This window comes from Helicoverpa zea, chromosome 12, assembly GCF_022581195.2.
Source record: "Helicoverpa zea isolate HzStark_Cry1AcR chromosome 12, ilHelZeax1.1, whole genome shotgun sequence".
NCBI lineage: Eukaryota > Metazoa > Arthropoda > Insecta > Lepidoptera > Noctuidae > Helicoverpa > Helicoverpa zea.
In genome coordinates, this window is record NC_061463.1 from 4,359,107 (window position 1) to 4,367,229 (window position 8,123).

The 8,123-nt window shown below is 35.3% G+C and overlaps 2 long non-coding RNA genes across 2 annotated transcripts; one reads left to right on the forward strand and one right to left on the reverse strand.

Moving 5' to 3' along the window:
• Window positions 1–1,095: 1,095 nt before the first annotated feature.
• LOC124635412 lies at window positions 1,096–2,001 on the forward strand. The gene is made up of 2 exons (XR_006985000.1): window positions 1,096–1,177; window positions 1,773–2,001. It is a non-coding gene; the product is annotated as an uncharacterized LOC124635412 (long non-coding RNA).
• Window positions 1,483–2,559, reverse strand: LOC124635411. The gene is made up of 2 exons (XR_006984999.1): window positions 2,235–2,559; window positions 1,483–1,586 (listed from the first exon to the last, which is right to left on the reverse strand). It is a non-coding gene; the product is annotated as an uncharacterized LOC124635411 (long non-coding RNA).
• Between the last annotated feature and the right edge of the window lie 5,564 nt (window positions 2,560–8,123).

Sequence of the window (8,123 nt, forward strand, 5' to 3'; positions counted from 1 at the left end):
GTGCATCGGTCTAGAAGTCGGTGTCTAGAGGATGCATCTATATTTATTTAACCACCGAGATCTAGACCGATGCATATAAACAGTTTTCTTGTTGTTTTAGAAGTGGTTTTTTTTTTTTTTGTAAAAAGTTTTTATTTTTAACTTTTGTGAAAAGTTCTCGTCAAAACGAATAATATAAGCCCAAACACGACGTAACTAAAACATACCGAGTTCTCTCGACTTTCTCACGTCTCCATCATCAGATAAGCTCTAAACCTTCACTGTTTGATAGTATCACCAGACATACATCTGAGAATCAAGTTTTAATCCTATGCATGCCTACAATTTCTGATAGTTGCCCTCGATTTCTCAGGATTTCCATCATCAGATCCTGACCTGCGGGCCTAGCATGACCGCCATAGAAACAGCTTTTGTCTACCGGAGAATCGACAAAATGACAGATTGAAGAAAGATTTCTATCGACCCGAGCATGGCGATGTTTGACATCGAGAAAAGAAATGTTTCTTTTCTTCGTCGACATGTGTCTATCGCGTCGAGCATGACGACTATATTTTCTCTACTTTTGACATTTGGGAGTAGATATAACTTTCTATATGAAATGTCAAATACTCTACATCTCATCGGACCTAGACAAGAGTAGACAAGAATATTATTATAATTTTAAGATCTCAAAAAGCATTTACAAAGTATGTCGGGGTCCTACCGTCGTCATGTGGTCAGTTTTTATGCTGAGAAGAATCAGTGTAAAGCTCAAAGAACGAGCTATACGAGTGTTAAGCCTCTCGACATTGAAAACGTAAATGTGCAGAGATGGTGCAGTATTTGTGCGGAATCTGTCTCCTAGGATATCTTAGGGTCTGCCTGTTCATATCAATGTAAGTACCTACAGTCTATTTTATTTCGTTGTGCTTTCCAACCAAAAATATGACAAAGTTTTCGTCCTTATAGATAAGTTAAATATAGAAAGATCTATTCATTTATTATTGTTTCTAAGATTATTTTGTCTATTATGTAGGTATTGCCCTTCATTGCAAGAAAATAATTAAACAGAAGAAAAATATTTAACAAAGCTTAATTGTTGCAGGTTCTTTGTTTGGGTCCTGCTTAGGTCATTAACAACATTACTAACCACTGTTAGCAAATTTTTTAAGCAATTTGTTTTTGCAGTGAATACAAGGTTAGTATACCTAATATATTCCAACAGGTATCTGTGGAGATCAAAGGGGGAGGCCTATGTTCAGCAGTGGATGTCCTATGGCTGAGATGATGATGATGATACCTAATATTAGATATAACCTCTATTTCAGATTGTAGATACTGAGTGCAAAATACTGAACATAAATGCCAATTATCCTGACAGAGTTCATAAACAATCAATTTTCAATAGTTCTCTCATTAAGAACAAACTGCGCAGGCTATATGACTCTAGAATTGGACAGTTTTATCTGCTAAGAAAAAAATGACATTTTAAATAAACAACCATTATGATTTTAATATTCACATTCTTTATTAAATGATATCATTTCAATAATTTATAATTTGTAAACTGACGACCCAGTTGTCATTCAGCATCCTTTTTTTGTAATCTGAAACAAGAACACAAAATTAAATTAACATTCATTTTCAGGGGATTCTAGTCATGCGTTAGGGTCTTGACTCATTACATCAATAAGAATGCTGATAATGTGTCACTATCAGTATGTTATTCTTTTATTATACTGTAAAATAATTCTTGTAAAAACTCTTTACCAAACAGTTATTTCTTTTTGCAGGGTGCCTATGCTACAACTCTTCCCGAAGAAAGGCAGAGAGAGAGACACACTAATGACCTTAGCGGTAGCTTACTACAAGCTGCAACTCACAGAAGAGCAACTATTATGAATATCTTTGTATATCAACAGTTCTTCAAACCATACAGACAGAATTGAGTTGCTGGGGAGTTTGTTCCACCGCTTCTGCTGCTGATTTTCAGCCTATTTTGAATAAATGACTTTATCTGTAGCCTTAATTTTATGTAAATAAACCTTTACCTCTGTGTAAATGATTGTCTCATTTTATTTTTTATCTTAAGAGTTGTTGCTTATATCACACAAGCAACAAATAGGTAGGTAGGTACTATAATTATTATTGCCATAATTATACTTTGAAAACAAACCATGAGAGTTTTGCTAGAATGAAACCAACAAGTCTGGAGAACTATTACTAGTAAATGAATATTATTTAAAGACACTTACTAATAGAATGTTTCTCGTGTCAGCATTGTATGCCAAGAACTCGTTATTTTCCATATTTTTTCAGCAGCTTTTGAATACGGACCTATTCTTCTTTATCGTGGCCTTCTTTTCCCAATGGATCGCGATACTATCTTCTCTGTTTATTGGATGGGACTTCGTACGCTGTAAATAAACAGGTTTTGTAACGACGAAAGTAAAAACACTTCGGACAATAATATAGGGAAGCAAGATAACAGTGAGGAACGCATTGAACTGTGCATGGCAAAGTTTTCATCAGACAATGCCTCCAATCACCATTTATTGAGATTACTATGTTATTTTCCTTTGTTCTTTTCATCGTATGTATGGATAATTATTATGTTCGTTTGGATTAATTACACACAACTATTGAAATAATCAGTACTTTATTTATTTAATCACAAAATCTACTTACTTTTTCCTTGCCGCACGCAGTAATCACCAATATTTAAATAAGTAAAATCAACAACAAAAATCGTTTTTTGTAAACAAACAAACATGAACCATTTTAGTTCCACAGATAAAAATAAGTTCGATGAATACGTTTTGTTGTTACTTTGAGTTACGTGAGTTTATGTATAGGTTCATGCGTGAAAAATAGTGCATTGACACATTTTTTTGGCTAACTAAACGTAAATTCATCGTAGAGCGACCCATCACTAGCTACTTATCCGTTGCTATGGAAAGTCTTTCTCTTGATAGAAACGCGAGTCTACAGCTCGCGCCATGCTCGGGTAGAAGACATGTCGAGTGGGAAAGAAAGAGCTTTGTCGTTTCTTGGTAGAATAGAGATAGAATCGCCATGCTAGGCCCGCTGATGACAATGGAAATAAACGGCGAGACTCTTTCACTACAAAGAAATGATTTCTCAAATCCGTCAAACTTGCTTGTTTAAATTCCCCATTGAAATGAGGAAAATATTTGATGTTTACACCTGATTTTCTCTAGATTCCCATGGTTCACATTGATGCGACTAATGCCATAGTAAATCAGAGCCTTTATCATTATACTGTGCTATATTTCGTTCGTATCCGCCGTAGGTATGGTTTTCATACTAAGGTGCCCAATGACCTTTGAATGATTTAAAATTTTTCACAGTTTAGAGGCCATTATATTTAAGAAGTGTTTGATATGAATTTCACTTTTTATTCAAAACTTTAATATCTCTACGCGTTCATGTGAAAAAGGGTAGGTAGTAAGTTTATAATTATTAAAAAAATATTTTATGTCATCGAAGCAAAAATAATATTTTATGTAACTTCAAATTTATCATTTTCGCAATTTTTCCTTTATCTGTACTATATAACGTTGCTTCGTGCCGAATTTTAAGATTCTGAGTTCACGGGAAGTACCTTGTAGGTTTTGATTCCCTAGCGTGTGACGGAAATTCGTCTAAGGTGTCGGTAAAACTGCTGTATCTTTTGATCGCGTTAACTTAGAAGTTAGATTTTTTCATTGCTTAAAGGGACAATAGACCTAGGTATTTGGTATAAATTTCAATTTGGTACCTTTATTCGTTCGTGAGAAATAAGGTAGTAAGTTTCATTTTATTAAAATATTTTTATTATATTATATAACAAAAAAAATGAGATTTTCGCAATTTTTCCTATATTTGCATTATATAACAATGCTTCATGCCAAATTTCAAGATTCTGAGTTTACGGGAAGTACCCTGTAGGTTTTGATTCCTTTGCGAGTGTCGAGAATTTGTTGAAAATATCGACATAATCGGTTGTATCTTTTGTTTGGCTTGGCTTAGAAGCTTGATATTTTCACAGCCTAAAGGGACAATAGACCCGTGTATTTCATGTGAATTTCAGCTTGACACGTCCACGCGTTCTTAAGATAAAGGGTCTTGACAGACAGACAGACAGACAGACAGACAGACGGACAACAAAGTGATCCTATAAGGGTTCCGTTTTTTCCTTTCGAGGTACGGAACCCTAAAAAGAGTAAAGTAGTATACGTTAGTAGAAAGTAGCATATAGCCTTCCTTAATAAATAACCTACCTAAGATTGAAGTACCTATATGTATTTCCAAATTGGACCAGTATTTTTAGAGTTTAGCACTTTCAAGAAAACAAACTCTCCAGCTTTCTGATACTAGTACGGATTATATTTTCACGAAATGAAAAGTTTAAACGATGTCTAGTCGAAATAAAAGATTTTGTACTCTTTCGTTTTTCTAGATGTGTTAGTGACTTTTAATGTAGCTGTTTAAATGCATTTGATATTTAATTTTATCGTTATTCTGCTTTGTTTATTTTGTGATCTGCATATAAAATAGTCGTGTGAACGATTATTTTATATGCAGAATCAACGAAGTTGAATCTCTAGAGTAAAATTCTACAGAATTATATTACCATTGTCTAAACGTTTGTTGTGATTCTTCTATTATATTTACTGAAATTAAAATTGGTACTTCAAGACAAAAATAATTTGAGGTTTACTTACTTCTGAGAAAATAGGTAGGTACTTATAATTATTGTGATGAACATTCAAAGACTTGGAAATAATTGAAAACCGACTCATCCAAGCTTTTAAGTCATTTGAGAAATATTTTAAAACAAGCCATGCATAAATCGTTTCGAGCACTGGAATTCTTTGAAAAGTAATTTAAAATAGCAGTTGATTTTCTGTTCATTATAAAAATAAACAAATGATTAATGAATTTCAGTCTATTTTGTTTTTATGAAAACCGTCTCATTTCACAGAAAAAACTTTAAAGACTGAAAATTAAGGACGTAATATCAGATATGCTTTTTATTTGAGAAAAAAAAAACTCTCCTTGTGTAAACTGGCTAACGTGTATAATTTATCTGAAATTCTTTTTTAATCTCAACAGCAAAGATACACGAGGGGCCCTCGTGATTTATAATAGTGTTATTCTAAGATAAACTGGGTTTTCTTTCAAAACAATTTCAATATCAAATAGAAATTAGATTCGACTTTTCTTTTTAATTCGCACTTTAAAGCCCTTTGCTGCTTCAAATTGAAAATTGTTTATTTTTAATTTTAAAACGGTGGAAATTATTAGTCATGAATTAATTAACTATTTTTATTATCTGTCTTTTTTATGGAATCAAATGACGGCAAATTTTCTGTAATAAGTAAGAGTACAATATTTACTATTACAAATGGTTTTTGAATGGATGAAAAAATTTTCATTCGCGAATTTATTTTCATTTAAGATTTTAACTTATGTAAAACAATCGTAGGCAGCAATGGTTAATCAATTAACGATCACTATACAGATATGACTACACCAAAAAGATTTCAGTGTGAAATTCATTAATTTGCTCCGTTAAAAGTTTAACTTCGGTCTCCAAAGAACGTTACTATACTTACTGATTTTCTGGATAACTTGCTAAAAGTTTGAAAGCAATAGAAATACTGCTGAAAACTTGTATTATTTACGTTGACAAAAACGGTTTCCTTGTTATTGTTATAATAATTTTCTAATTTTCTGTTTGGTCAGTGAGTTGCCTAGCATTCAGCACATGAGCATTGGACTTTGTAAAAAATAGTTGAAGATATTTCTTTTAGTGTTTATTCGTATTCTGAAACCGATACACAATAGAACGATCTTTCAGAATGGTTTTGTACTTAGTTCTTATATTTCTACTAACACAAATAGTATCGTACTCTAGAACCCTGGGAAAGAGCATAGCCTACTTTTGACCCGGCTGCGCAGGAATGGATCTTCAAATAAACGGACGTTCCCAGGACGTTCAAATAAAAATAAAATAATTATAGTAAATACTGTGGAAACTTAGTATACTGTTTTTACACAATATTTAAGTGAATTAATTTAAAATACCTCATCTGCACCACATTCTACTATTAAAAATTTACCATCAAAAAAGTTTACTCAATAAAAAAGCTAGGTATTTCGAAAAAACTGCTGCCATCAACATTCCCGCAGCGTGCCAATACAAGAACAGATCAAGTTCGGCTAACTAGCGCCACTCGTTGGTTGTCTTTAGTACTAATTAACATTACTGATATTATAAAGACGAAAGAAACCTTTAAACCGAAAAAAAAAACGGTTGTCTGTAAAGTCGGTTTACTGACGATAGTCGAACGTGACAACGTCATAAGAAATTGATCGTCAGATGTCGAACGTTGCCGAACGCGGAGGCCGATCGTGCCTCTTTGTTGCTCGTTGCGTGCTCTCGCTTGCACTTCAAACCTTAAACGGAACGCCTCAGAGCGAGGTAACGCCGCATGAGTCATGTTTTTTCGTGCGTGCAGCCGGCTCCATCGATTTATAAGACGTTGTCACGTCAAAAGAAAAATATATTTTATAAAAATTGGTGTCAATTAAATTGGCCCGAAGTGTTTCGTCGGCAACCGCAGCTAAGAACCAATCCCGAGTGACGGCTATGACGCGATGCGCTGCGGGCCAATCACCGCTTTACCGCCGCCCCCGCACTCCCTTCATACCACCAAAGGGACCCAATAAATCACTTCTGCGCAGGTGAAAGTCAGGGCTCGACTTCCGTGCCGGTAACTGTACTTAACTAGCAAACGACAAGTCAGTACATGAACGCGCGATTGATTATTTAAAATGTGTAGGTAGTTATAAAAAGTAATCTCGTAATCGTGATTGCAACTACAATTTGTAGTTAGTAATCAAATTTTTTAACTACTTTTTACGATTATTTAATGTAATTTGCAGTTTTGATTACTAACTACAATATGTAGTTGTAGTTAGTAATCAGTAGTTAGATTTCATTTTGCCCAACACTGGCTATGCTCCATAATTATTTCGATCTAATAGTAAAGCAATTGATTTTTTACTCATCGTGAAATAGTTCTATTACCTTATTTAAAATTTATTATTTATTTATTTTCAAGCATATAATTTACATTTTTAAATATTAAATATAAAAATAAAAAACATTTAAAAATATAAAAAATAGGTTGCCACCGATATCGGGCACAGGGTCCAAGGTACCGGTGGTTAGGGTCCCAGAGACAGAAACCTCCTCACAATACGTGCCGTATCAAGGAGTACTGCCTTCTGAATCAGTCCCTTGATCCAGCCGCCCAACGAGAGCCTCCTGAGGTGTTCGTCGAGGCTCTTGGCTATTAAACCATTGGCCGTAACGACAATCGGCACAACAACAGCCGTGTCGACACTCCACATGGCGACAACCTCGTGCGCTAAGTCGAGATACTTTATTTGTTTCTCTTTCTCAGCTTTCACAAGGTTCTCGTCATGCGGAACGGCGACATCGACTATCATCGCGCGGCGCGCTGATCGATCTATCACCACAATATCAGGCTTATTGGCTACAATAGTCCTGTCAGTGATGATAGATCGATCCCAGTACAACGTGATATGGTCCTTTTCGAGAACTGGGTCGGGCGCATACTTGTAGTACGGTACCTCAAGGTCTACAAGGTTGTATTGCAGAGCAAGCTGCTGGTGGATAATCTTGGCCACTTGGTTATGTCTGTGCAAATATTCACCATTAGCCAAACGAGAACAACCAGATGTAATATGTCTGATAGACTCACCCGGATGGTGACATGCCCGACATATGTCAACCGTCCCGTCTTTCACGATATATCTCCGGTAGTTATTCGTAAGGATAACTTCGTCCATAATTGCACATACAAACCCTTCGGTTTCTCCAAACAAGTCACCGAAGCGTAGCCAAGATACGGACGCATTGAAGTCTACATCGGGACCATGAAGAGCCCCGAAGAAGCGTCCGTGTAGCTGTTTGCTCTGCCATACCTCCTTGCGATCATGGGTAGTTAGTACCACAGGTCTGCGCCAGTTCTCATTTGCCAACGATAGCGGGGTGAGTCCTTTGTCCACTGCTACCATATCACGATGCATACCCACGTCGCTTTTGA